This window comes from Panthera pardus, unplaced genomic scaffold (assembly GCF_024362965.1).
Source record: "Panthera pardus isolate Hobbes unplaced genomic scaffold, ASM2436296v1 HiC_scaffold_22, whole genome shotgun sequence".
In the NCBI taxonomy this organism is placed as follows: Eukaryota; Metazoa; Chordata; class Mammalia; order Carnivora; family Felidae; genus Panthera; species Panthera pardus.
In genome coordinates this window covers 57,317,736-57,343,309 of record NW_026526788.1, presented here as the reverse complement: position 1 = coordinate 57,343,309, position 25,574 = coordinate 57,317,736, and the positions used below count along the sequence as shown (strand labels likewise).

The following is a 25,574-nucleotide window of genomic DNA, read 5'->3' as shown; positions in this document are numbered from 1 at the left end:
ATGCATCTGTATACCCCAAAAGTTTCCTCATGTCCCTTTGTAATACGTTCTTTCTGCTTCACTCTGGCTCGCCTGTCATTAGGCTACCACTGACCTATTTTCTGTCATTATACATCAGATTGCATTAAAAATTTTTTTATACAAATGGAATCATACAATATGTATTGTTTTTTGTTGGCTTCTTTTAATCAGCATAATTATTTTGAGATTCATCCATGTTGTTGCACATGTCAATAATTTATTCCTTTTTATTGCTGAATAATTGTTGTATCACTATACCACAATTTGGTTATCCATTGACCTGTTGATGGACATCTTTTGTTTTTGTTTTTGTTTTTTTCAGTTTTTAACTATCACAAATACAACCACAATTTATATTCTTGTGCAAATCTTTGTATGGATATATCATTTAATTCTCTAGCAAGTGAATGTTTAACTTTTTAAGAAACTACCAAACTGGTTTTTTTTATAGTGGTTGTAATCATTTTACTTTCCATTAGTATTGTATGGAAGTTTTAGTAGCTTTACATCTTTGTCAATACTTGGTATGATCAGTCTTTGTAATTTTAGCCATTTTAATAGAAAGACAGTGGTATCTAATTATGGTTTTAATTTTCATTTCCCTGATGAAAAATGATGTTAGCATCACTTCATGTGCTTATTTGTCAATAGTAAATGATCTTTGGAGAAGTAATATTTTGCCCATTTAAAAAATTGCTTTGTTCATTTGTAATTGAGCTTTGAGAGTTTTTCATATATTCTAGATAAAAGTGTTATCAGATATGTGATTTACAAATAGTTTCTCCTGGTCTGTGGCTTGTCTTTTCATTCTCCCAACAGTGTCTTTCAAAGAGCAGAAATTCTTAATTTTGATGAAATACAGTTTATCATTTTTTTTCTTTTATGGGTCATGCTTTTGGTGTTGTTACATTATTCACACACAGAAAAACTTAAAAAAAAAGTCTTTAGGGGTGCCTGGGTGGCTCAGTTGGTTAAGCGTCCAACTCTTTTTTTTTTTTTTAATGTTTTTATTTACTTTTGAGAGAGAGAGAGAGAGAGAGCATGAACGGGGAAGGGGCCTACAGAGGGAGACACAGAATCTGAAGCAAGTTCCAGGCTCTGTGCTGAGCTGTCAGCACACAGTCTGATGCAGGGCTTGAACTCACAAGCGGTGAGATCATTACCTGAGCCAAAGGTGGATGCTTAATCAACTGAGCCACCCAGTTGCCCCAAGCATCTGACTCTTGATTTCGGCTCAAGTCATGATCTCATGGCTCATGAGTTTGAGCCCTCTGCTGGGCTGTGTGCTGACAGCTTGCAATTCTCTCTCTCCCTCTCTCTCTCCATTTCTCCCCAACTTGTGCCCTCTCTCAAAACAAATAAATAAACTTAAAAAAAAGTCTTTAAACATCTCTCTCTAAATTGCTCTGGGCAACAGTCCTGAAAAACGTTGCTCTGTTCTTTCCCCCAAATCTCAATACCTAGATATGTAGACTCTGTTTCTCTACCTCTATCCCAGTTTTATTAATATCCCAATCTGATTTGTCTAAGTAGGCATAGTTTTTTTTCAGTTTATCAGATAAGAGGCTGTTACAGTTATAGTAGTTGCAGTAGCTATATAACCCTCTTTAGATGAGAATAAACATGGACAATGTAAACATTAGGTGAGATGATACATGACAGCACTGAGTACTAAGTAAAAATTCTATATGGCTATCATATACATCATTGCCATTTCATGCTGATTTAGCTAATCACTTTTCAGTGTCACTTGTAATTGTGAAGTTGAGTATTGGTACTATATGGATATAACTATGGTATGCATGTAATTAAGTATATAAGAAGGAAGAAGAGAGGGAATAAAAAGGGTTTTTTTGTTTTTGTTTTTGTTTTTTTGCAATATAGTCTTAAATATAAGTTTTATTTTTAAACTGGAAAATCACTTGTTTTCCATAGATGTAGTAACTTCAAATATGAGATATCACCTAAACCAATAAGGATGTCCAAAAACTACAAAGTTATTTGAGAACTGAGACACCTAGCTCCAATGACTTGGTCCTAGTATTTCCCTGCAAGCCAGAATATTTGTTACTAATTTCTTTGGGCAGAAATAGGGGAAAAGGTCCTTTATGGCTTAAAAAAATGTTATCTATCTATCTATCTATCTATCTATCTATCTATTTTTGAGAGAGAGAGGGAGAGTGAAAGAGAGAGAGAGAGAGAGAGAGAGAGCGCAAGCTGGGGCTGGGCAGAGAGAGAGAGAGAGAGAGAGAGAGAGAGAGAGACAGAGAATCCCAAGCAGACTCTGCAATTTCAGCATAGAGCCCAATGTGGGGCTTGAACTCAGGAACCGTGAGATCATCACCTGAGCTGAAATCAAGAGTCAGACTCTTAACTAACTGAGCCACCAAGGTACCCCGTTTATGGCTTTTTAAGGGAGCTATTCTCAATTTTTCCATGAGATAGTCTTAAATTTTTAAAGGACTTTTGAAGTCCAGGTTGGTTCTAGAGCTTTCTTAACATGTATTTGGACATTTCCAGCTTCCTATCTGGCCTTATGAATCCATCTGGAACCTGAAGATATCAGCATTAACTGAGTTCTGTGATCCTAGGTTTTGTTCAGAGCAAGTTTAGAAAGCACTCTTGGAGGAACACTGACGTCCTATGAGTTGGGAAGTATTCCCTCCTCCATTTTCTGGAAGAGTTCATGAAGGATTGGTGTTATTTCTTCTTACATGCTTAACAGAATTCACCAGTAGAGTCATCTGGATCTGGTTTTGTCTTTGAGCAAAGATTTTAAATTACTAATTTAGTGTCTTTACTCATTATAGGTTCATTCAAATTTTCTATTTCTTTCTAAGGCAATTTTCGTCATTTGTGTCTTTCTAGGAATTTGTTCATTTCATCTACATTATTTAATTTATTGACATAAAATTGTTCATAATACTCCTTTATAATCTTTTAATTTCTGTAGATTCAGTGGTTATGTGCCCTTTTACATTCCTGATTTTGGTGCTCTGTCTTCTCATCTTTTTCCTTAGTGGGACTTGCTAAAAGTTTGGAAAAAAAATTTTTAACCTTTTCTGAGAAGCATTTTTTGGTTTTATTTATTTTTTTCTACTGCATTTTTATCTTCTACTTAATTGATTTACAGTGTAATATTTATTATTTCCTTTCCTCTCTTTGCTGTGAATTGAGTTTACTCTTCGCTTCCTAGGTTCTAAAGGTGGGAGCTCGGGTTATTGATTTGAGATTTTTTTTCTAGCAGAGACATTTGAGGTTATAAATTCCCCTCTAAATATTGCTTAGCTGAAAATGGATAAATTTATTACTGGCTATTTTTTATTTCAGAAGTTTTTTAAAAATTTTTTTAATGTTTATTTTTGAGAGAGAGAAAGAGAGAGAGAGAGAGAGAGAGAGAGAGAGAGAGAGAGAATGAACAGAGGAGGGGCAGAGTGAAAGGGAAACACAGAATCTGAAGCAGGCTCCAGGCTCTGAGCTGTCAGCACAGAGCCTGACATGGGGCTCGAACTCGTGGACCACGAGATCATGACCTGAGCTGAAGTCAGATGCTTAACCAACTGAGCCACCCGGGTGCCCCTTTATTTCAGAAGTTTTTAATCTTGGTTTGGCACAGACTATCCAGATATTTGTTCTGTTTGGACATTGGGTTGAATATTTACTGCCCTGTCAAAACTACAGTCTTTAGGGGCATATACACCGTTGCTGGGAATTTTGTTTTGTCCTAAACATTTGTCCTTCAGAGAAAGTCTTACAAAACCATTTCCCCAGCTGCCTGCCTATACCTATTCTCTTTGTGCTCTGCATTTGTGATCTTCTGTGACTTCTCTTTTTACCAGTTCAGTTGTTTTCCATGACCACTTGAAGCTGAAGAGAGGAGAGGATGCGAGGGATAGAGTATTCCAAATGATGAAAGGAACTGGAAGTTAGAAGGTTTGAATTTTGTTCCCACTTTACTGTTCATCAGAGTCAGACATATATTTTGGATGAATTGGGGTGATGTGATTTCAGAAATGTCAGGAAGGCATTCTTCATGCCTTCATTCTTCTTCCCATGTACCTTTGTCTAGTTGATGTTCACTCTTTACTCCTTGGCTTAGATATTTCTTCTAGAATTCTCTGACCCTTTGCATTTGGTTAGACCTTCCCTCTTATAACACTGTGTCTTAACTCTATCATAGCAAACCACACTTTAGTCTAACTACTTGTTTATTTATCTGTTCTTCCGTGTTTTCTGAGGGCAGGGCCCATCAATTTGGTTCACATCATATATAGAACCTCGCAATTTTGGGTACTCATGTGTAATTTTAAAAATCAATTTCTGAAATTTAACAGTTATAGCTTTATTTATTTGTATGTTTTTTACTCATGAATTTACTTTTCAGATCCTTTCCAGAAAGCAGGCTTTGTTGGGAGGGTGCTTGGGATAATTTGGGAGGCAGTACTAAAGGAGAACCAGGAACAGAAAAGGGCAAAAAAAAAAAAAAAAAGCTCTATTTGCCTCTGAACTTAACATGGTTTATTGGAATTCTTGTTTTTTGATGAACTTGTAACATTTTTATGTTACCTTGAATGATGAAATGGAAAGCAATTGTGTCTAATTTGCTTATCTCACAAAATTGAGCTGGTGATCTTGTTGTACCTGAGAGAAATATGTTCAAATTTAGAATGATTTAATAAACTGAGAAAAGGGGAAGATATAAAAAGAAGGAATTTTTAGTTTGGGGTAATTACTTCAGAGGACAAGTAGGTAGAGATGGTGTCATGTCTTAAGAATAGTATTAATGTCTATAATATGCTTTAAGCATGAGAATAACAGTTAAAAAGGGTCACTAGACTTGATAAAGTTTACAAGGAAATTTTCTAGAGCTATGATTTTATACCTTAAACCTAGAATTACTGTATTTTTATGTATATGGAAGACTTGACACAATTTTTTTTTTCTTGACTTAAAAATAATTTTAAGTGAGAAATTCTGGTAATAAAGAATAACACTTCACATCTGTATGTCATCCTAAATTTCTTTTGGTTGATAAGGTATATTTAAGAAAAATAATACCCTGGGACACCTGGGTGGCTCAGTTGGTTAAGTGTTTGACTTCAGCTCAAGTCATGATCTCATTGCTCGTGGGTTCGAGCCCCACGTTGGGCTCTGTGCTGAATGCTTGCTCAGAGCCTGGAGCCTGCTTTGGATTCTGTGGTCTCCTTCTCTCTCTGCCCCTCCCCTGCTTGCACTCTGTCTCACTCTGTCTCTCAAAAATAAATAAATGTAATTAAAAAAAATTAAAAAAAAGAAAAATAACAACTGTGCTTTGCTTTATAATCTGCAAAACATTTTCTTTTTTTTCTTTAAAGATTATGAAAGAATTTCATTCTATTGGAGAAAATTCTATGCTATGTACATATTTAATACATTATAAATGTATATAAAATATAAGGCCCCTCCTCCCCATGTTCTCCAACCCCACTTCCCTGGAATTGATACCATTAACAGCTGTATAAGCTTCCAGACCTTTTCTCTTCACATATAAACATATTTATGTGTGTATATGTAACATTTATAGCAACATTATGTTAAAAAACAAAATTCAGGTGAGTAAATTTGAAGATCTAATTGGTTTTATTAAATGATTCAAGAATTGGCAGCATCCCATCTAGCAAGTAGAGGGGAGCTCCAAGAGTTGCACAAAATGAAAAATTTTTATAGAAATGAGGGTGGGGTAAGAAAGTTATTAGCAAATGAAAAGGATTGTTCCAGGCAAGGTCACTTTCCCTTAGAGGGGAAAGTAGGTGGTCAAATAACCTCATTGGCACTGATCAGAAAAATTCTGACTGACCTGTTAAGACTTACATTTCGGTTGGGGGGGTGGGGTGCCTGGGTGGCTCAGTCGGTTAAGTGTCTGACTTTGGCTCAGGTCATGATCTTAGAGTTCGTGGGTTCGAGCCCCACATTGGGCTCTGTACTGACAGCTCAGAGCCTGGAGCTTGCTTCGGATTCTGTGTCTCCCTCTCTCTCTGCCCTTCCCCTGCTCGTGCTCTGTTTCTGTCTCTCAAAAATAAATATTTTTAAAAAATTAAAAAAAGACAAATTTCTGGAGGATGTTGAAACTGCAACTAGATTAGGTATTAAGCTGTGGTTTTATGACAGCCTAACTGATGCCATTTTGGACCTGTGGTTTTCTTTTTGGCCAGTATAAATATAAAATATCTATATATAGGCACACATATATATATGCAACTTAGTTATTTTAATGCATATCCTGTACATATATTTTTATGAATTTATGATAGTATTTCTGATTGATAGTTTACTAGCAGTAGAATTGATGGAATAAAAAGTCACGTTTTAAATGTTACAGGCAAATTGCCTACCTAAAAGCTTTCTATTTCCTCCAACTGTGTTATAGGAGTATCCTTTTGCCCATATCCTTGCCAACATGGGTATTATTAGTCCCTTTAATTCTTGCCAAGCTGAAAAGTGGTACCTCCCTCTTTAGTTTGCAGTGCCCTGATCCCCAGTGTGGTTGAGCAAATTGTATATTTTCTGTGAATTACCTTTTAATTCCTTGCCATTTTTTCTGTGTGTGTTATTTATATTTTTCATCCTGATTTGTAGAAGTTTTTGAATTATTAGGGATATTAACATTTATCTTTTTGTTTATAGTGTGTCTTACAAAAGCTTCACTTGTATTTTGTCAAATCTTCAAGATTTTCACATGTATTCTCATGCAATCTTTAAACCAAATCTATGAAGATAAAACTTACTATTATCGTTGTACAGATGAGCTAGCTGAGGTTCACAGAGCTTAAATTACTGGTCCAAGAAGGAAGAGATTCACATCTAAGCCTACATTGCTAGAAATAGCACACCATGATAAGGGAAACTAGAAAATAGGAGAATTGACGAAGGAGCCACAGAACTAAGATGTTCCCTTCCAAACTGACTGTTCCTTATGGCTCAGCCATTGGTCAGTGGTCTTTAAGGAGACTGTGCCTAAAGCAGCAGTAACAGTTTGCAATGGACTCTAGGTGGTTCTGGTAATATGAGGTGTTTGTAACTCCTTTGGCTTAGCTTTGACACCCATTTCCCTTCCTCGCCTCTCCCTGCCAACTTTGTTTTATGGCTCTTGGCTTAGGTCTTGGATATTAATTTTGCTTACTTCATGACTGCTGGCTCTGACCATTGGCTATGCCTATGGACAGATTACTGGCTGTAATCTCAGTGGATCTCCCAGTTCCAGATTTAGGATTTTGGCTTTAGTTGAAGGCCATCGTGCTGATACTGGGCTCCTAGGCCTTTGTACCTGTGGATAACAGAGACATGGAGAGTTGGGGAAAATGCAGCAGAAAAAACTTTATTTAAAAATTCCCTCAAGGGGCACCTGAGTGGCTCAGTTGGTTAAGTATCTGACTTCAGCTCAGGTCATGATCTCACGGTTCATGAATTTGAGCCCCGCATCAGACTCTTTGCTGACAGCTCAGAGCCTGAGCCTGCTTTGGATTCTGTGTGTGTGTGTGTCTCTCTCTCTCTTTGCCCTTCTCCCACTCACATTCTGTCTGTCTGTCTGTCTGTCTCTCTCAAAAATAAATAAACATAAAAAAGTAAAAATAAAAATGCCCTCAAAATGTTTAATGAGAAAATTCAGCTACTACATACCAAATATCTGTGAGAAAGTAGGGGTAGGTTGGAAGGGTGGTACATTTAATTCTTCTCTTTGACTGGAAAGAACAAGTTACAGGCAGTTTAATTATGCACAGAAAACATCCTGATAGGGATTTCGGTGGCCCATTCTCCTCTCCCCCTCCAAAACCACCACAAGCTTATTATAAGCATATATTGTCACTATCTCATACCTAGCCATGGGGAAAAGCCAAAATTTTCTCTTGTACTTCTCAGCAGATGCAAGTTTCTATAGGTTAAAATTTTCAATTAACAAATGCTCCTATTAAAGCATTTCTATTTTTTAAGATATTGTTTGCATACAATATCCCACTTAATCCTTACAACAACCCTATTTAAAGATAGGGAATGTGAGACACAGAGAGTTTAAGTAATTTGCCCAAGCTCACACAGTTAGGAAGTGGTATAGCAGGGGCATCCAGAGTCTATGCTCTTTACTGTCCTAACCACTAGGCTGTGGTGCTTCTCATGGGCATAAATAAGAGAGAGAGAGAATATTTTCTTTAACAGTAGCAAGCACTTGTTTATTATATTGTGGGACATATACTACATGCTTTATATGTAAAATATTACTTAATCTTTACCATAGTCCTTTGTGTGAGGCACTATTATCTTCTAGATGTAAAACCTGAAGTTTAGAGGGTAAAGTAACTTGCTCAAGGCTATATAATCAGTAATGGAAAGGCTATAATGATAAAAAACAAACAACAATAAAACCCAGTTACTTTTATTCTCCTAAGCATTGAATTTACAGGCCTACAGTTGTAAGTTCAAATACTGAAAGCAACTTGCAAGAAAGTCCTGAGAGAGTAACAGAATGGACACCTCACTTGAGGACTTGGTATGGAGGCAGTGTAGTGCAATGGACAGCATATTGGACTATCTGGGAGTCCAGACTAAGTCTATACCTGTCACCAACTCATTATGTGACCTTGTGTAAGATAGTTCCCTTCTGGGTTGAAGATTTATCTATAAAACTAACGCATAGGATTAGATAATCTCAAAATAACTTTATGATTCAAATGCTCATTGATTATTGTCACAGGTAGATTATATAGAAGAGATGTTAGATTATCTTGAGGTTTGGTTTTCCCCTGCTGTCTGGGTCTGGTGTTATTTTGTTTGTTTGTTTTGCATTATTTTCCAATGGATTGACTCCTTTTGCTGTGGGGCAGGCAGCTTTCTTTCCTGCCCAAGTTCACTCCCATCATCACCGTCTGTGGTGTGCCACCCCTTCCTCTCAACATCTGGGTTTCTTTTCTGAAGGGCTCTCTGTGTAACTGTATTCTGTAAATCACTGCTCCAGTCCTCAGCCTTCTCTGAGTTCCTGGATTATTTGTCATGTGTACCTGTCACCAGATACTTAGTTTCCTTGAGTTCTTCGCTGTTGCCCATGTTGGCATTTTCTTTCTTTCTTTTTTTTCCCCCACTTTCAGAAACATCTTTATTTGCTTCTTTAAACAGTTCTCTACATATATTTCAACATGGTTTGTACATCCATTCATTTTATTTTATTTTATTTTATTTTATTTTATTCTATTCTATTTTATTTTTTTCATGATAAGTGTACTCTTTAATCCCCATCACCTATTTCACCCATCTCTCTCTCACTTCCTCTCTGGTAACCATCAGTTTGTTCTCTATAGTTAAGAGTCTTTTTCACACACAACCACCACAAGGAGGATTACAAATTTATAACCAAAGGATCTCACAAAATAAGTAGGTGTTTCAACGTCTATTAAATTAAGTGAGATCCACTATAAATACTTCTAACAAAATAAACAGTGAATATTGAAAAAAAAGAGTCTGTTTCTTGGTTTGTCTGTCCCTCTTTTTTCCCCTTTGCTCATTTGTTTTCTTTCTTAAATTCCATGTATGAGTGAAATCATATGGTATTTGTCTTTCTCTGACTGACTTATTTAGCTTAGCATGAAACTCTTTAATTTGTCCATGTTGTTGCAAATGGCAAGATTTCATTTTTTTAATAGCTGAGCAATATTCCACTATATATAATACCACATCTTCTTTATCCATTTATGTATCAGTGAACACTTGGGCTGTTTCCATAATTTGGCTATTGTAAATAATACTGCTGTAAAAGTAGAAATGCATGTATCCCTTTGAATTAGTGTTTTTGTATTTTGGGGGTAAATACTCAATAGTGCAAGTACTGGATCGTCGGGTAGTTCTATTTTTAACTTTTTGAGAAACCTCCATACTGTTTTCCACAGTGGCTATACCAGTTTGCATTTCTACCACATGTTTGCATTTTCTGTAGAATTTTAACACTACTAGCTCAAACTTCTAAATTCACTGTTGACTTTAAACATAAGAATATATCTCCTAATATATGCCACAAGGACATTTATTTATGTCCATATTATCATTTTAGTATATCTTTTGTGCTCTATTTCTTATGCTTTACTGTAGTTGTAGTAAGTGTCTTCTTTTTCTCTTAAGATGATCCTTATTTATTATCCATAGGTTTTTTTGGGGGGGGGAGTAGGTAAGGGACATACACTTTATTATTTTGGGGTATTTTTCTAATTTTGTTTTTGCTAGGCAGGAAAAATTTTTCCAACATGTTTTTGAGTTGGAATTTTTCTCATACAATTTCTCTAAGCTTTCATTTTTAGTATATCTGTGTGGGATTCTATATTGCTGTACATTTTAATATATATTAAACTATTTAAAGTGTTTGTGGTTATTATATTACTCTTCTTTGGGCCTCTTATGTCTCTACAACTAGACTGTAAGTTTTTTGAGGGCAGGACCATATCTGTAGCACCAGCTCCTGGCTTGGTACCTTTGTGTAGGAATGGTCCCTTTAGTGAAAACTCTTGTGAAAAGTTCCATGCCCAAACTTACAAGTTATAAGCTGGTCTTGCTTTTTGCACCCAGTTCTTTTTCATCTTTGAAAATGACATATGAGTTTGTTGTTCCCAGCAAATAGTCTGCTAACAAGAGATGCTAATTTGTTTGGTGGACATATTAGTGTTTTCATTTTAAAAAAAGGCAGGGGTAGAAAGAGAAAAGAAATGTACTGCTGTCTATATTAATTTATATCATCACCAAAGTAAAGTACTAGTAGATACTTGAAAATGTTTATGGTCATCAAGAGTCTACCCTTTCTTGCCAACAAGAGTGAAGAAGATCCATAAAAAGAATAGATAAAGTAGGAGAATTTTGTAAGTTTAAAAGTGGGAAGGAATTTATTTTAACACACATGTATTTAGACCTCTAGACGTCTGTGATCCTGAGAATGAAAAGTTTGCCACAGTTCCTCATGGTATAATGGAATACTTCAAGTTTGAAAAACTCTACTCTGAGTTTTTCCTGAGTAAGGAATTATGTGAGACTCCTGCTGTGGTTATTGTATAGTTCTGGAACTGAACCTTTATTAGAGGTGTTGTTCATTGGTATTATACAGGGATTGGCAAACTGTGGCCCATGGGCCAAATATGGCCTGCTGTTTTTGAGCATGATTTTTGAGCAAAGAATGGTTTTTACATTTTAAATGGTTCTTAAAAACCACAATAATAATATTTCATGACATATGAGATGTATTTGAAATCTAAATTTCATTATCCAATAATTGGAACAAAGCCATGTTCGTTCATTTATATATTGTCTATGGTTGTTTTTTTTTGCTAGAATGACAGAGTTGAGTATTTGTGACCCAACCCGCATGGCCCATAAAGCCTAAAATAAAATAGTTGCCAAGTTGCTATCTGGCCATTTGTAGAAAAAGTTTGCTTTATACTTTTGGTACAAGATAAGAGACCAAAAAAAAAAAAAAAAAAAAGTCAACTGGAGACAGAAATGAGGATAGAGGATAGAGGCAGAATTCCTTTCCTGCTACTTTTTTATTCCTTCCCTGACCCCTCCTATTCCCCAGTAAGCTCTATCACTTTTTCTCTTGCATATACTCCCCCACTGTTCCCTACCTCCACATTCACAGGGACATATATATTGTGAGAAAAAGAAAATGAAGGTCTTTCATTTTTATGACAGTTTAGTTTGTGGTTGCTCTTAATTTTTAAAATTGCATTTTCCTTTATTTTAATTCTGAAGTTTAGACCATCTGGGGAAGAAAACTGGGGACCTCAGTATGTATGCTCTCCATTTGGCAACAGCTAAAAGTAGTGCTAAGACCAGTCAAGAGAAGTGAGACTGAAAATGAAGCTTTGTTGGCCTGTATTGAGAAATTTGGGCCAGATCTGACAGTTGGAGCACCATTTTTGCCCATTGTGCTGGGAATCCTGTTTTGTTCCACTGTACAGAAAACCTTTAGGGGTTAAACTCCTACCATTCAATTTTTTTTTTTTTTTGAGGAAACAACAACACAAAACTAGAGGCTCAATTTGGAGGAGAAGCTGAAACTGATTCAAACAAGATTTCATTAACTAATTTGGGGAGCATTTGGAGCTGTTCTGAGCTATACAATTACTTCTTTTCTCATCTCCACTGGCACTCTGAGAATCAGATCACCTGGGGAAAGCAGATTTAAAAAATTCCAGATGGTGTGTGTGATGCTCCAGCTGTGGAGAATCTCTCCCAGTCAGGCAATCTGCCTTTCTGCCGGAACCCTCTAAAACTGTGCTGCCCATTTGTCATGCTTCTCCAATTGCAGCCTTCTGGATAGCTTCTCTTTGCCTTGTCTGACTCTTCCTTTCCAGTTTTTATCATCCCCCTCCATGAGCTAATGTAGTAACATCTCTTCATTGGCTATAAATCCATAGAAGAACCCGATATAAAATATGGTTTTGTGAAGGATAATTGGAAAACATCTGTTTTTTTACCCATAAGATTCAGTGTTCACTTGTCTCATATGACGACGTGACTGTTTGTGCATGTGTGAAAAAGAAAAGAAACAGGAAGAGGAGAGGGAAAGGCTAGCATGAGGGTGAGCAAGAAAGATTTCATGCATGTGTTTTTGTAGCCAGCTGGACAAAATAAGTTCATCTCCATGTCAGCTTGATTAGAATCCTGGGTTAATGTTGAGAAAGGTTAGTCTCACTGACTTGAATGACCTTGATAGGGCTACCAAAGAACTGATTGCTTTTGGGTTGGCCCTGGCTATTGTTTTGATGATAAGTTTTGTCTGGAGTTATTTCTAGCTTATGGTGGCAAGGCCTGAAAGCTTATAGGCATCTTTTGGTCTCCAGAGGGTTCAGGTGGATTTTCCTTAGAAGTTGAACACTATGGGGAGGTGAAGAAGCAGGTAACAGATGACACTCCATGCTGTTGCTACCTGCTGTTCTTGTTGTGTCTTTTTGTAGTGAGTATGCCTTTTCTAATCTGTAGAATATTAGGTGAGTAAACTTTGAAACCTTTCATTTTAGCTGTGTTAAGAGTCTATAATTGGATTCATGCAAGGTGTATGGGTCATTTGAGTTATATTTTACTTGGTACTTGGTGCCTTTTGAAATCTAGGTGCCTTTTGGTAGGAACTAAAATTCCTCCCCCCCATATTGTTACTTTAAAATGTGAATAAAATTTATATGTCATAAAATTGCAAATATCTGAAGTGTACAGTTTGATTGCTTTTGATAAAAGTATGCATCTATGTAACCATCACCTTAAACATGATCTAGAACATTTCCATCATCCAGAAAGTCCCTTACAATAGGTCCCTTTCTGGTCCTATCACAAGATGTATCACATCTTGCAGGGCAACTACTGTTCAGATTTCTATCACCATAGATTATTTTGCCTGTTCTTAAACTTCATATATATTGTTTTGTGTCTAGCTTTTTAAGTTTAGCATAATGATTCCAGTGCTCATCTTAGTTATGTGTTATCAGTAGTTCATTAAAAAATTTTTTTTATTCTTTCCCATCTTGCAAGATGGTGGATGAAAAAGCCAAGAAGCCTGATAGTAAGGAGAAGAAACTTGAAGCCAAGAAAGCTGATCCTGGTGCAAGGTTAAGAAGAGTAATCTCAGGGCTAAAATGCCCAAGAAGGGGAGGCCCCGTTCTAGCTGAAACTCTGACGTAGTCAGAGGAATTGGTGAATACTCCCCATCAGCTATATATTCCAAAAAGGCCATGTACAAGAGGAAGTATTCAGCAGCTAAATCCAGGGTTGAAAAGAAACAGAAGGAGAAGGTTCTTGCTATAGTCAAAAAACTAGCTGGTGGTGACAAGAATGGTGATACTTGAGTGGTTAAACTTTGCAGAATGTCTAGGTATTTTCCTACTGAAGATGTGCCTCAAAAGCTGTTGAGCCAAGCAAAAGACCTTTCAGCATGTGAGAAAACTGAGATAGCATCATTTCTGGGACCATTTTGATCATCCTCACTGGGTGCCACAGAGGCAAGAGGGTGATTTTCCTGAAGCAACTGAACAGTGGCTTGCTATTTGTGACCAGATCTCTATGTCCCTTAGTTGAGTTCCTCTGCATAGAACACACCAATTTGTCATTGCCACCTACATGAAAATTGATATCAGTAGTGCAAAAATCCCAAAACATCTCACTGATGCTTACTTCAAGAATAAGAAGCTATGCAAACCCAGACACCAGGAAGGTGAGATCTTTGACACAGAGAAGGAGAAATATGAGATTACAGAGCAGTGCAAGGTTGACCAGAAAGCTGTGGATTCACAAATTCTGCCAAAAATCAAAGCTGTTTCTCAGCCTCAGAGCCACTTCCGCTCTGTGTTTTCTCTCACAAATGGAATTTATCCTCACAAATTGGTGTTCTGAATTTCTTACCAAGAACTTAATGAAATAACTGATCCATTTCAAAAAATAAATAATGAATAAAATTAAAAAATTCTGAGTTGTTTTTCATTGTATGACTATCCCACAATCTGTTTACATTTTCTCCTGTTAGTGAACTTCTAACTTTTAGTCAGTTTTACAGAGCAGAAAGTTTTAAATATGGTAAGTCCAGTTTATCAAAAAAAATTTTTATGGTCAGTGTTCTTGGTGTTCTATCTAAGAAATCTTTGTTAACTCTCAAGGACACAAAAATTTTCTTTCATGTTTTCTTCTAGACATTTTATGGTTTTGCTTTTACATTGAGGTCTGTGGTCCATTTCACATTAATTAATTGTGTCAAGGAAAAAAAATAATTGTGTCAAGGAATATTAATATTCATTTTTTTCATATGTTTATTCATTTATTCTGGCAACATTTGTTGAAAACACTGTCTTTTCCCCTTAATTAATACAGTTGAGTCTTTGGCATATTGGTCTGTAGGTTTCTTTTTTTGTAATGTCCTTGTCAGATTTTGGTGTCAGGGTTAAGCTGGGTTATAAAAATAAAGTGGAAACATTCTTTTCCCTTTTATTTTCCGAGTTTGTGTAACATTGATATTAAGTCTTCCTTAAAGGTTGATAGAAATTTCTAGTGAACCCAGGTGGACATGGAGTTTTATTTTTAAAAATTTTTTTAACGTTTATTTATTTTAACGTTTATTTATTTATTTATTATTTATTTATTTATTTATTTTTATTATTTATTTATTTATTTATTTATTTATTTATTTATTTATAACGTTGATAGAAATTTCTAGTGAACCCAGGTGGACATGGAGTTTTATTTAAAAAAAATTTTTTTAACGTTTATTTATTTATAAAATTTTTGTTAATTTTCTCTATTTGCTGATATATACTCTGATCTTTATTATTCCTTTCTTATGACTTACTTTGGATTTAATTTGCTCCTCTTTTTCTAGATTCTTAAGGTAGGAACTTAGATAATTGATATTAAATCTTTCTATTTTTTCTAATGTGTGAATTTAAAACTACATTCCTCCTTTAAGCATTATTTGGTTTGTGTTCCACAAATTTTGCTAAGTAATTTTTTAATTTGAAGTATTTTTAATTTCTCTAGTGATTTTTCCTTGACCATTGGCTGTTTAGAAAAGATTTAATTTCCCAATAATAGGAGATTTTCTAGATATCTCACTTTTTATTTCTAATTTTAGTTTTCCCTTCAGAGAATTCACTATGTAAGTTTTCAACCTCCTGGTTTTTAGATTTACAGTTAATACTTTTCATCAAAATTGTCAAGTTTTGGGCTATTCTCTTCAAATATTTTATCTGCCCCAATCTCTAGGACTCAGTTATATGTTAGATCATTTCATACTGTCCTAAAGATCCTGAAGGCTCTATTAATTTTTTTCAGTAATTTCTTTCTTCTCTTCTTTAAACTGGATTTAAAAAACATGCCTTTAAGTTTATTTTTCTTTCTTTTCCAGTTTTCCCTTAAGCCCTTGTAGTGAATTTTTTATTTCCATTCTAAAATTTCTTCTTGGTATCTCTCTCTCTGTCTCTCTGTCTCTTCCTCTCTCCATTTCTCCACTAAGGTGCCTTATGTGTTATTAGTCATTAAAACTATATTGTCTTTTAATTCTCTATGTGTTTATAATAGGTGCTTTAAAGTCTTTGCTAATAGGTGCTAATAGGTGCAGTAGAGTCTTTTGCTAAATCCAACATCTGGGCCATTTCTGATCTAGTTTCTATTAACTTATTTTAATTTTTGGTTGTTTATTTATTTTTGACTATGGTGATTTTTTAAATGAATATTGATATTGTGATTAAAAATAGTGTAGAGTGTCTGTATTTTGTTCTCTTTCTCTGAATGGTATTGATTTTTATTTTAATAGGCAGTTATTGGCTGGTCACCTTAAGCTTTTGTAGACTTTGTTTTCTGCTTTCTTCAGATCTGTGGAAAGTCCAGGATGTTTCTCAAGCTCCTCTAGCTTGTCAGGACTTAACTTTCAAACTCCATCTCCCTTGTGGATATTATTAAAACTCGATTTCATACTTTGTTAGGGTGGATATAGAGTAGGTCTTACACTAAAGCTTGGTCCTTACTCTTATGGTATGACCTTCTACTGTCTCAGCTGAATGCCTCGGATTTATCAAAGTATTAACAGGATCTCTCCACTCTGAAAGGGCCTAGAACTATGCTCTTTCCTCTAGCAGTGCTTATTCTCTAATATCTCTGTTTTCCTTTCAACTCTATCATAACTGCTACCTGGTAAACTTTCATGGTCTTAACTCTGAACATATATAGCCATATATAGTCCTCAGGTACTTATACAGGACCTCCCACAAGGACTCCTGTAGCCTTCTCTGTACAGCCACCTTTTCTCTGTTGTCTTGCCTCATAGATTACAGCTACTTCAGCCAAGCTGAACTCTGATTTCTGCCTTCTCAGATCAGTGGGATCACCTCAACCAACTCAGGCTCTAGCTCTCTTCTTTGTAGTTGGGAAATTGTATCATTAGGGAGCTGGGTGATCATGGGATTCACCTCATGAGTTTCCTTTTTCTCAAGGATTACAGTCATGTGCCTGAAAAAGTTGCCTCACATGGTTTGTTCAGATTTGTAGTTATTTATTTCAGGAGGGCTGATTTAGTACCAGTTACTTCAACATAGTTGGAAGTGGAAATCCAAGTCTACCATTTTGCTATTTGCTTTCTATTTGTCCTGCCTTTTTCCCTCTCCTTTTTTTCTCCTTTCATGTTTTCTTTTGGGTTAATAAAATTTTTTAATGTTTTGTCTTAATTATTTTAATGACTTTCTGGATATAACTTACATATTATTTTTAAGAAGTTGTACTAAAGATCACTAAAGATTGCAGTAAATATTGATCTTTAACTTGCCACATTCTACTTAGAGTTAAAATAGTACTATTTCCAATAAAAATTTTTATAACACTATAATTCTACTTAGACCCCCCATCCTTTGTGATATTGTTTTATATATTTTATATCTATGAATATTATAATCCACATGATACAATATCATATGTTTTTCATTAAATAGTGAGTCATTTTTTATTGTGGTAAAAACATACAAAATTTATCATCTTAGTTATTTTTAAGTTTATAGTTTAGTAGTGTTAACTATATACAATCAGGTTTTTTTCAAGAAATTAATATAATATGCAAAATATCATCTGTTAAGATTATCTACGTATTTACCACGTCCACTTCCCTTTATTTCTCTTTGTATGTATGAAGTTTCATCTAATGTCATTTCTCTTCAGCCAAAGAACTTTCCAAACTTGTGATTTTCTCAGGGAGAGAGGGAATGGCTTTAATCTTTTGCTAAGCCTATCTATTGAATTTTTTATTTCAGGTATTGCAGTGTTCATTTCTAGAGTTTTTGTTTGGTTCTTTTTCATAGTTTCTATTTTTCTGCTTAGATGTTCCATCTTATCATCCATTATGACCATCTTTTCCTCTAGACTTGATTATATTTATAATAGCAACTTTAAAGTATTTATTTGTAGGGTGCCTGGACGACTCAGTCAGTTGCGTGTCCAACTCTTAGTTTCAGCTCAAGTCATGATCCCACGGTCATGGGATTGAGCTCCATCCATATCAGGCTCCACAGTGAGTGAGCATAGAGCCTGTATGAGATTCTCTCTCTCTGTCTCTCTCTCTCTCTCTCTCTCTCTCTCCATCTACTCCTCTCCCCCACTTGCATGCATGCTTTCTCTCTAAAATAATTAAAATAAAAAAAAATAAAGTACTTGTCTGCAAACAGTATAGAGGTTCCTCAAAAAGTTAAAAATAGAATTATCATATGATCCAGTAATTCCACTACTGGGTCTTTACCCAAAGAGTATGAGAACACTAATGTAAAAACATACATGCACCTGTATGTTTATTGTAGCATTATTTGCTATAGCCAAGATATGGAAGCTACCCAAGTGTCCATTGATAGATGAATGGATAAAGATGATGTGGTGTGTGTGTGTGTGTATACATATATATGGAATATTTACATATATATATGTGTGTGTGTGTGTGTGTATATATATATATATATGGAATACATATATATATATATATGGAATACATATATATATATATATGGAATACATATATATATATATATGGAATACATATATATATATATGGAATACATATATATATATATATGGAATACATATATATATATATATATATATATATATATATATATATATATATATATAGAATACATATAATGGAACATTACACAGCCATAAAAAATGAAATCTTGTCATTTGCAATAGCAAGGATAGATCTAGAGGGTATAATGGTAAGTGGTATGTCAGCCAGAGAAAGACAAATACCATATAATTTCATTCATATGTGGAATTTAAGAAACAAAACAAGAAAAAGAGAGACAAATACAATATAGGCTCTTAAACATAGAGAACAAACAGGTGGTTGCCAGAGGGTAGGTGGGTGGGGAATGCATGAAATAGGTGAAGGGGATTAAGAGTACAATGAGTATTGTATAGAATTGTTAAATCACTATATTATACACCTGAAACAAATATAATACTGTATGTTGACTATACTGTAAATAAATGAATAAATAAATAAATACATAAATACATAAATAAGTAAGTAAGTAAAGTAAGTAAGTAAAATTTTGAAAGTCTGCTAATTCCAACATCTGCATTATTTTGGAGTTTTTGTTGACTACTTTTTCTTTTAATTACGGGTCACATTTTTCTGTTTCCGTGTCTAGTAAGTTTCAATTGTGTCTGGACATTATGTTTGATACTGTAGAGAATCTGGACGTTGTTCTCTTTCTTTGAAAATGCTTTTTTAAAAAAAGTTCAGGGGCGCCTGGGTGGCACAGTCAGTTAAGTGTCCGACTTCAGCTCATGATCTCGTGGTTTGTGAGTTTGAGCCCCGCGTCGGGCTCTGTACTGACAGCTCAGAGCCTGGAGCCTGCTTTGGATTCTGTGTCTCCCTCTCTCTCTGCTCCTCTCCTGCTCATGCTTTGTCCCTCTCTCACCTTCAAAAATAAATAAAAACATTAAAAAAAATTCAAACAGTTCAGTTATTTTTTGGTCACCTGGAACTAATGTAGGCTTCATTTTACACTTTGATAGAGCAGGTTTGTTTTAGTTTTTCTTTTAGTCTTAGGGTGAGACATAGTCTTTACTCTTTGGCATTACTCTTTCCTGCAGTTTTACTGGAGAGTCCAGATGTTTATCAAGCTTCTCTAACTTAGCAGAATTCAAACTCAAAACACTTTCTCCCTGAACTGGGCAGAGGCTGATACCTTTGCTCAGCCTTTTCAGCTTTCCAGCTATTGCTTTTCCACAGACTTTTTGGAGTCTCACAGTTCAGTGGTCAGTTTATACTTAGGTTTTACACCTAAATTATAATTTTAGTCTCAGAATTTATTCATAGTTTTGAGAGTTCCCTCTTCTGTGGCTTTTTACTCTCTTGGATTTCCTTTCTCAATTTCAAGACTCTTTGCCAGCCCTAACCTTGTGCCCTGAGGGTTTCTGCACCATTCTGCACAGACTAGGGAGTGCCCTGAATACATTATTGGGTAAATTATTCTATATGGCTCTTTCATTTTCTGTCTCTGGACTGAATCAATGTTGCATGAGTAATAAGAACAATGTTTCATTAAAAAAAACAGTTGTGCTAATAGACACTTTGTCATGGTGGCAAGCCTACATGGCTCTTCTGTGACTGGCCTGGGAAGTGATTGGCACACTGTATCTCACTAGTAGCCAAATGAGGATCTGTTAGTACAGATCACTGAGCAACCTGTATCACCAGGTGGTGGTGGTTGTTGTTTTAACAAGATTCCCGTGAAGAGTATGTTTGTTTACCCTTTGTTTGGTTGTAGTAAATGGGGAATGATAATATTCCTGATGAGTTTCCCAGATAAGTGGCTTTGTGAAACCTCACATAGAATTCGTGTGTCTTTTTTTCTGATTTGTACAATTCATGTGAAAGGGTTTCTGGTATATTACCCAACATATTCTATTTTATTCTTTCTGATTATAGTATTTCTTTTACCATCCTACTTTTCCTTTGGGAAACTGTAAGGTCATTTACGTGGAGCACTCAGTCTTCATACTTGTGTTCTTTGTCTGTCATTCTGATCCACACCTCATCTTTCTCACCTCAAGGGTGGAAATGTGGTAACAAGTTACCGCAGTGATTGGTTCAAGTGTAGGCCAAGATATAAATGAGACCATATATAAAATTTTCCTCAGGATATTGCTCTTTAGCTTAGACCATGAGCTTCTAAGGCAAGAACCATGTTTACCATTGCATCCTCTGTACCAAGCCCAGACCTGGAGAAATGTGAATGAATGTTGAATAGAATGAGTGGCCCTTGGCAGAGTCATGCAATGATTGTGACTTTGGCTTTCCAAGACTGGATTCTTCTTTTTTAACCTGGTAGCATCTCTCTACCAGGTATAAGTCAGATTTGTTTGTTGAAATTATAGAAAGAGCTCAAATGTCCATTGACTGATGAGTGGGTTACAAAGATGTGGTATACACACACACAGACACACACAGGAATGTTACATGGCAATAAAAAAGAATGAAATCTTGCCATTTGCAACAACATGGATGTAACTAGAGTGTATTATGCTAAGTGAAATAAGTCAGTCAGAGAAAGACAAATTCATATGATTTCACTCCTATGTGGAATTTAAGAAACAAAACAGATGAACATAGGGGAAGTTAAGGAAAAATAAGATAAAAACAGAGAGGGAGGCAAACCATAAGAGACTCTTAAATACAGAGAACAAACAGGGTTGCTGGAGGGGATGAAGGTGGATGGGCTAAATGGGTGATGAACATTAAGGAGAGCACTTGGTGGGAAGAGCACTAGGTGTTATATTGTTAAGTGATGAATCACTGGATCACTGGATTCTACTCCTGAAACCATACTCCACTGTATGTAACTAACTTGAATTTAAATCATCATCATCATCATCATCATCATCATCATAATGATAAAGATATAAGTCAGAAGTTGGCAAATCTATTCATGAAATGGACCCCACCAATATATAGTTGAGGGCATGACTGAGAGAGAATGAATTCTCAGAGAAAGTACATTTTGAGATTAGACCCTCATTTCCCCTAGAGCAATGTAATTTTGATCTTTGAAACAGGTGTGTGCACGTGTTTCCTTCATGTCTTTGTACCCCACTCTGCTCCCAGGACATCAAAAGACTCAGGAAGCTCTTTCACTAGAAATACCTATTTCAAGTATATCAGTTCTCTATCTTGAACTTTGGAGAAGTACCATTAGTGTTATTGAAATAACATTTGCGAATTAGGAGACGTGGAGGATGTGACAAGCTTGTCAGGGGGAGAATGATTTAGGAAGTGGGAATGATGGCACATGGTTAAGATGTGTTGTTACTTTTACAACCATTTTCCTCCATTTTCTTCCTCCATTTTCTTCCTCCATTTTCTTGTTCTTCCCTCTGCTGTTCTCAGGTCCTCAGTGATCTCAGAATTATAACTCTCTTTGTAGGGGTTTTTGGTGAAATACTGTTACTATACTATGGGTTAAGTAAGAATAGACTTTTTGGAAAAAAAGTTCTAAACATTATTAAGTTCTAAACATTCAGCCTATATATGGATATTTATAAGACAACCTCCTTGTAATTTGGAGTGGTTCTCTGTCAACAAATTAAGACTCAACAAATGGTTAAGTCCCTGAAGTAGCCACCATGCTAGGGGCTTTCACATATGTTATCTGGCATAATTATAAAAACCTGTGTGCATGTAGGGAGTTATTATTCATCCCTATTTTATAGAGAGGAATTTTGCCAACAATTAGAATTAAAAATAAACATCATGACTTCTGATTTCTGGTCTGGCATGTAAGTAGCTTTAGACATCTCCACTGTAACAAGAAATAAAAAACTGAAGAAATGGAAAAATCAACTCTTTTTAGATTCGTCAGAGAAGTGAGGTCACAGGGCAAACCAAGATATACCTTGTGCTTTATTCCGTATGGATCATCTAATTTGGAACATACCCAAGTCTAACCCAAAGAAATCTGATATCCAAAAAATAGTAATAATGTGAAAGCTGCTGTCAGATGACACCTAAAACAAACCTTTTAACAAATATCAGAAAAATAAATAAATGAGCCTATTCACCATTAAAATTTCAATGATTCTAGGGGTGCCTGAGTCGCTCAGTCAGTTGGGTGTCCGACTCGCTTCAGGCAATGATCTCATGGTTCATGGGTTTGAGCACTGCATTGGGCTCTGTGCTGACAGCTCAGAGCCTGGAGCCTGCTTCAGATTCTGTGTCTCCCTCTCTCTGCTCACACCCTCTCTCTCTTTCAAAAATAAGTAAACATTAAAAAAATAAAAATAGAATCTCAATGATTCTAGGAAAATATAACTCAAAATCCATTAATGTTCTTGTCCCCTGAGTAAGACTCGGAGCCCTCTCTCTTAGAAATGGTTTGCCAGCCTCCCAGTGGAATAAAAAGCTCTCATCTCCTGTTTTCCATCTTACTTTAAATCCTACTTCACAGATTTTGTTAAGGGTCAATTTGACATCCATTTCTCAAATCAGACTTCTCTAGTGCTCTCTGTGTATCTTCAAAACACAATTCTGGAAGAAAGGCTACTAATTCAAGTTTGAAAAATGTACTCTTTGGATGATCTCAGAAGTGTTTGACAACAACTACATTATTAGAGAAAACTGAAATAATCATGAAGCTGAAAAAGCTTATTTTATATATTGGGTAGAAAGTTAAATAAAATAGTTCTACATATTCTAACATTGGTTGGTGTCCTGACCTTTCTAAATATTCAACCAGTAAAGACATTTGAGAAGCCTAAGACTTGCTCTCTTGCTCTCTTCAAAAATGATAGATTTCACTTGAATTTTACAATGGGGTCGCAACTACAACAAAGGAGCAGCTGTCTTACCAGGTACAGAACAGGAGAAGATGGTTTATCAAGAGCTCTGGAAATTTTAAAGGCTTCAAAGCTTGTGGAGAAATTGAAATTTCATTTGTTTTTATTTATTTTTTATTTATTTTTTCTGTTTTTTAACTTTATTTTTTTTTTAATATATGAAATTTACTGTCAAATTGGTTTCCATACAACACCCAGTGCTCATCCCAAAAGGTGCCCTCCTCAATACCCATCACCCACCCTGCCCTCCCTCCCACCCCCCATCAACCCTCAGTTTGTTCTCTGTTTTTAACAGTCTCTTATGCTTTGGCTCTCTCCCACTCTAACCTCTTTTTTTTTTTTTTTTCCTTCTCCTCCCCCATGGGTTTCTGTTACGTTTCTCAGGATCCACATTAGAGTGAAACCATATGGTATCTGTCTTTCTCTGTATGGCTTATTTCACTTAGCATCACACTTTCCAGTTCCATCCACGTTGCTACAAAAGGCCATATTTCATTTTTTCTCATTGCCATGTAGTATTCCATTGTGTATATAAACCACAATTTCTTTATCCATTCATCAGTTGATGGACATTTAGGCTCTTTCCATAATTTGGCTATTGTTGAGAGTGCTGCTATAAACATTGGGGTACAAGTGCCCCTATGCATCAGTACTCCTGTATCCCTTGGATAAATTCCTAGCAGTGCTATTGCTGGGTCATAGGGTAGGTCAATTTTTCATTTTCTGAGGAACCTCCACACTGCTTTCCAGAGCGGCTGCACCAATTTGCATTCCCAACAACAGTGCAAGAGGGTTCCCGTTTCTCCACATCCTCTCCAGCGTCTATAGTCTCCTGATTTCTTCATTTTGGCCACTCTGACTGGCGTGAGGTGATATCTGAGTGTGGTTTTGATTTGTATTTCCCTGATAAGGAGCGACGTTGAACATCTTTTCATGTGCCTGTTGGCCATCCGGATGTCTTCTTTAGAGAAGTGTCTATTCATGTTTTCTGCCCATTTCTTCACTGGGTTATTTGTTTTTCGGGTGTGGAGTTTGATGAGCTCTTTATAGATTTTGGATACTAGCCCTTTGTCCGATATGTCATTTGCAAATATCTTTTCCCATTCCGTTGGTTGCCTTTTAGTTTTGTTGGTTGTTTCCTTTGCTGTGCAGAAGCTTTTTATCTTCATAAGGTCCCAGTAATTCACTTTTGCTTTTAATTCCCTTGCCTTTGGGGATGTGCGGAGTAAGAGATTGCTACGGCTGAGGTCAGAGAGGTCTTTTCCTGCTTTCTCCTCTAAGGTTTTGATGGTTTCCTGTCTCACATTCAGGTCCTTTATCCATTTTGAGTTTATTTTTGTAAATGGCGTGAGAAAGTGGTCTAGTTTCAACCTTCTGCATGTTGCTGTCCAGTTCTCCCAGCACCATTTGTTAAAGAGACTGTCTTTTTTCCATTGGATGTTCTTTCCTGCTTTGTCAAAGATGAGTAGGCCATACGTTTGTGGGTTTAGTTCTGGGGTTTCTATTCTATTCCATTGGTCTATGTGTCGGTTTTTATGCCAATACCATGCTGTCTTGATGATTACAGCTTTGTAGTAGAGGCTAAAGTCTGGGATTGTGATGCCTCCTGCTTTGGTCTTCTTCTTCAAAATTACTTTGGCTATTCGGGGCCTTTTGTGGTTCCATATGAATTTTAGGATTGCTTGTTCTAGTTTCGAGAAGAATGCTGGTGCAATTTTGATTGGGATTGCATTGAATGTGTAGATAGCTTTGGGTAGTATTGACATTTTGACAATATTTATTCTTCCAATCCATGAGCAGGGAATGTCTATCCATTTCTTTATATCTTCTTCAGTTACCTGCATAAGCTTTCTATAGTTTTCAGCATACAGATCTTTTACATCTTTGGTTAGATTTATTCCTAGGTATTTTATGCTTCTTGGTGCAATTGTGAATGGGATCAGTTTCTTTATTTGTCTTTCTGTTGCTTCATTGTTAGTGTATAAGAATGCAACTGATTTCTGTACATTGATTTTGTATCCTGCAACTTTGCTGAATTCATGTATCAGTTCTAGCAGACTTTTGGTGGAGTCTATCGGATTTTCCATGTATAATATCATGTCATCTGCAAAAAGCGAAAGCTTGACTTCATCTTTGCCAATTTTGATGCCTTTGATTTCCTTTTGTTGTCTGATTGCTGATGCTAGAACTTCCAG

The 25,574-nt window shown here is 35.9% G+C and overlaps 1 protein-coding gene and 1 pseudogene across 2 annotated transcripts in view; both read left to right on the top strand.

The window, feature by feature from the left end:
* The window catches only part of HPSE2 (heparanase 2 (inactive)), a 677,801-nt gene that overhangs the window by 105,104 nt on the left and 547,123 nt on the right, over nucleotides 1-25,574 (top strand). The gene's annotated exons all lie outside the window — the stretch shown is intronic.
* On the top strand, nucleotides 13,368-14,504 carry LOC109272744 (60S ribosomal protein L6-like; annotated as a pseudogene).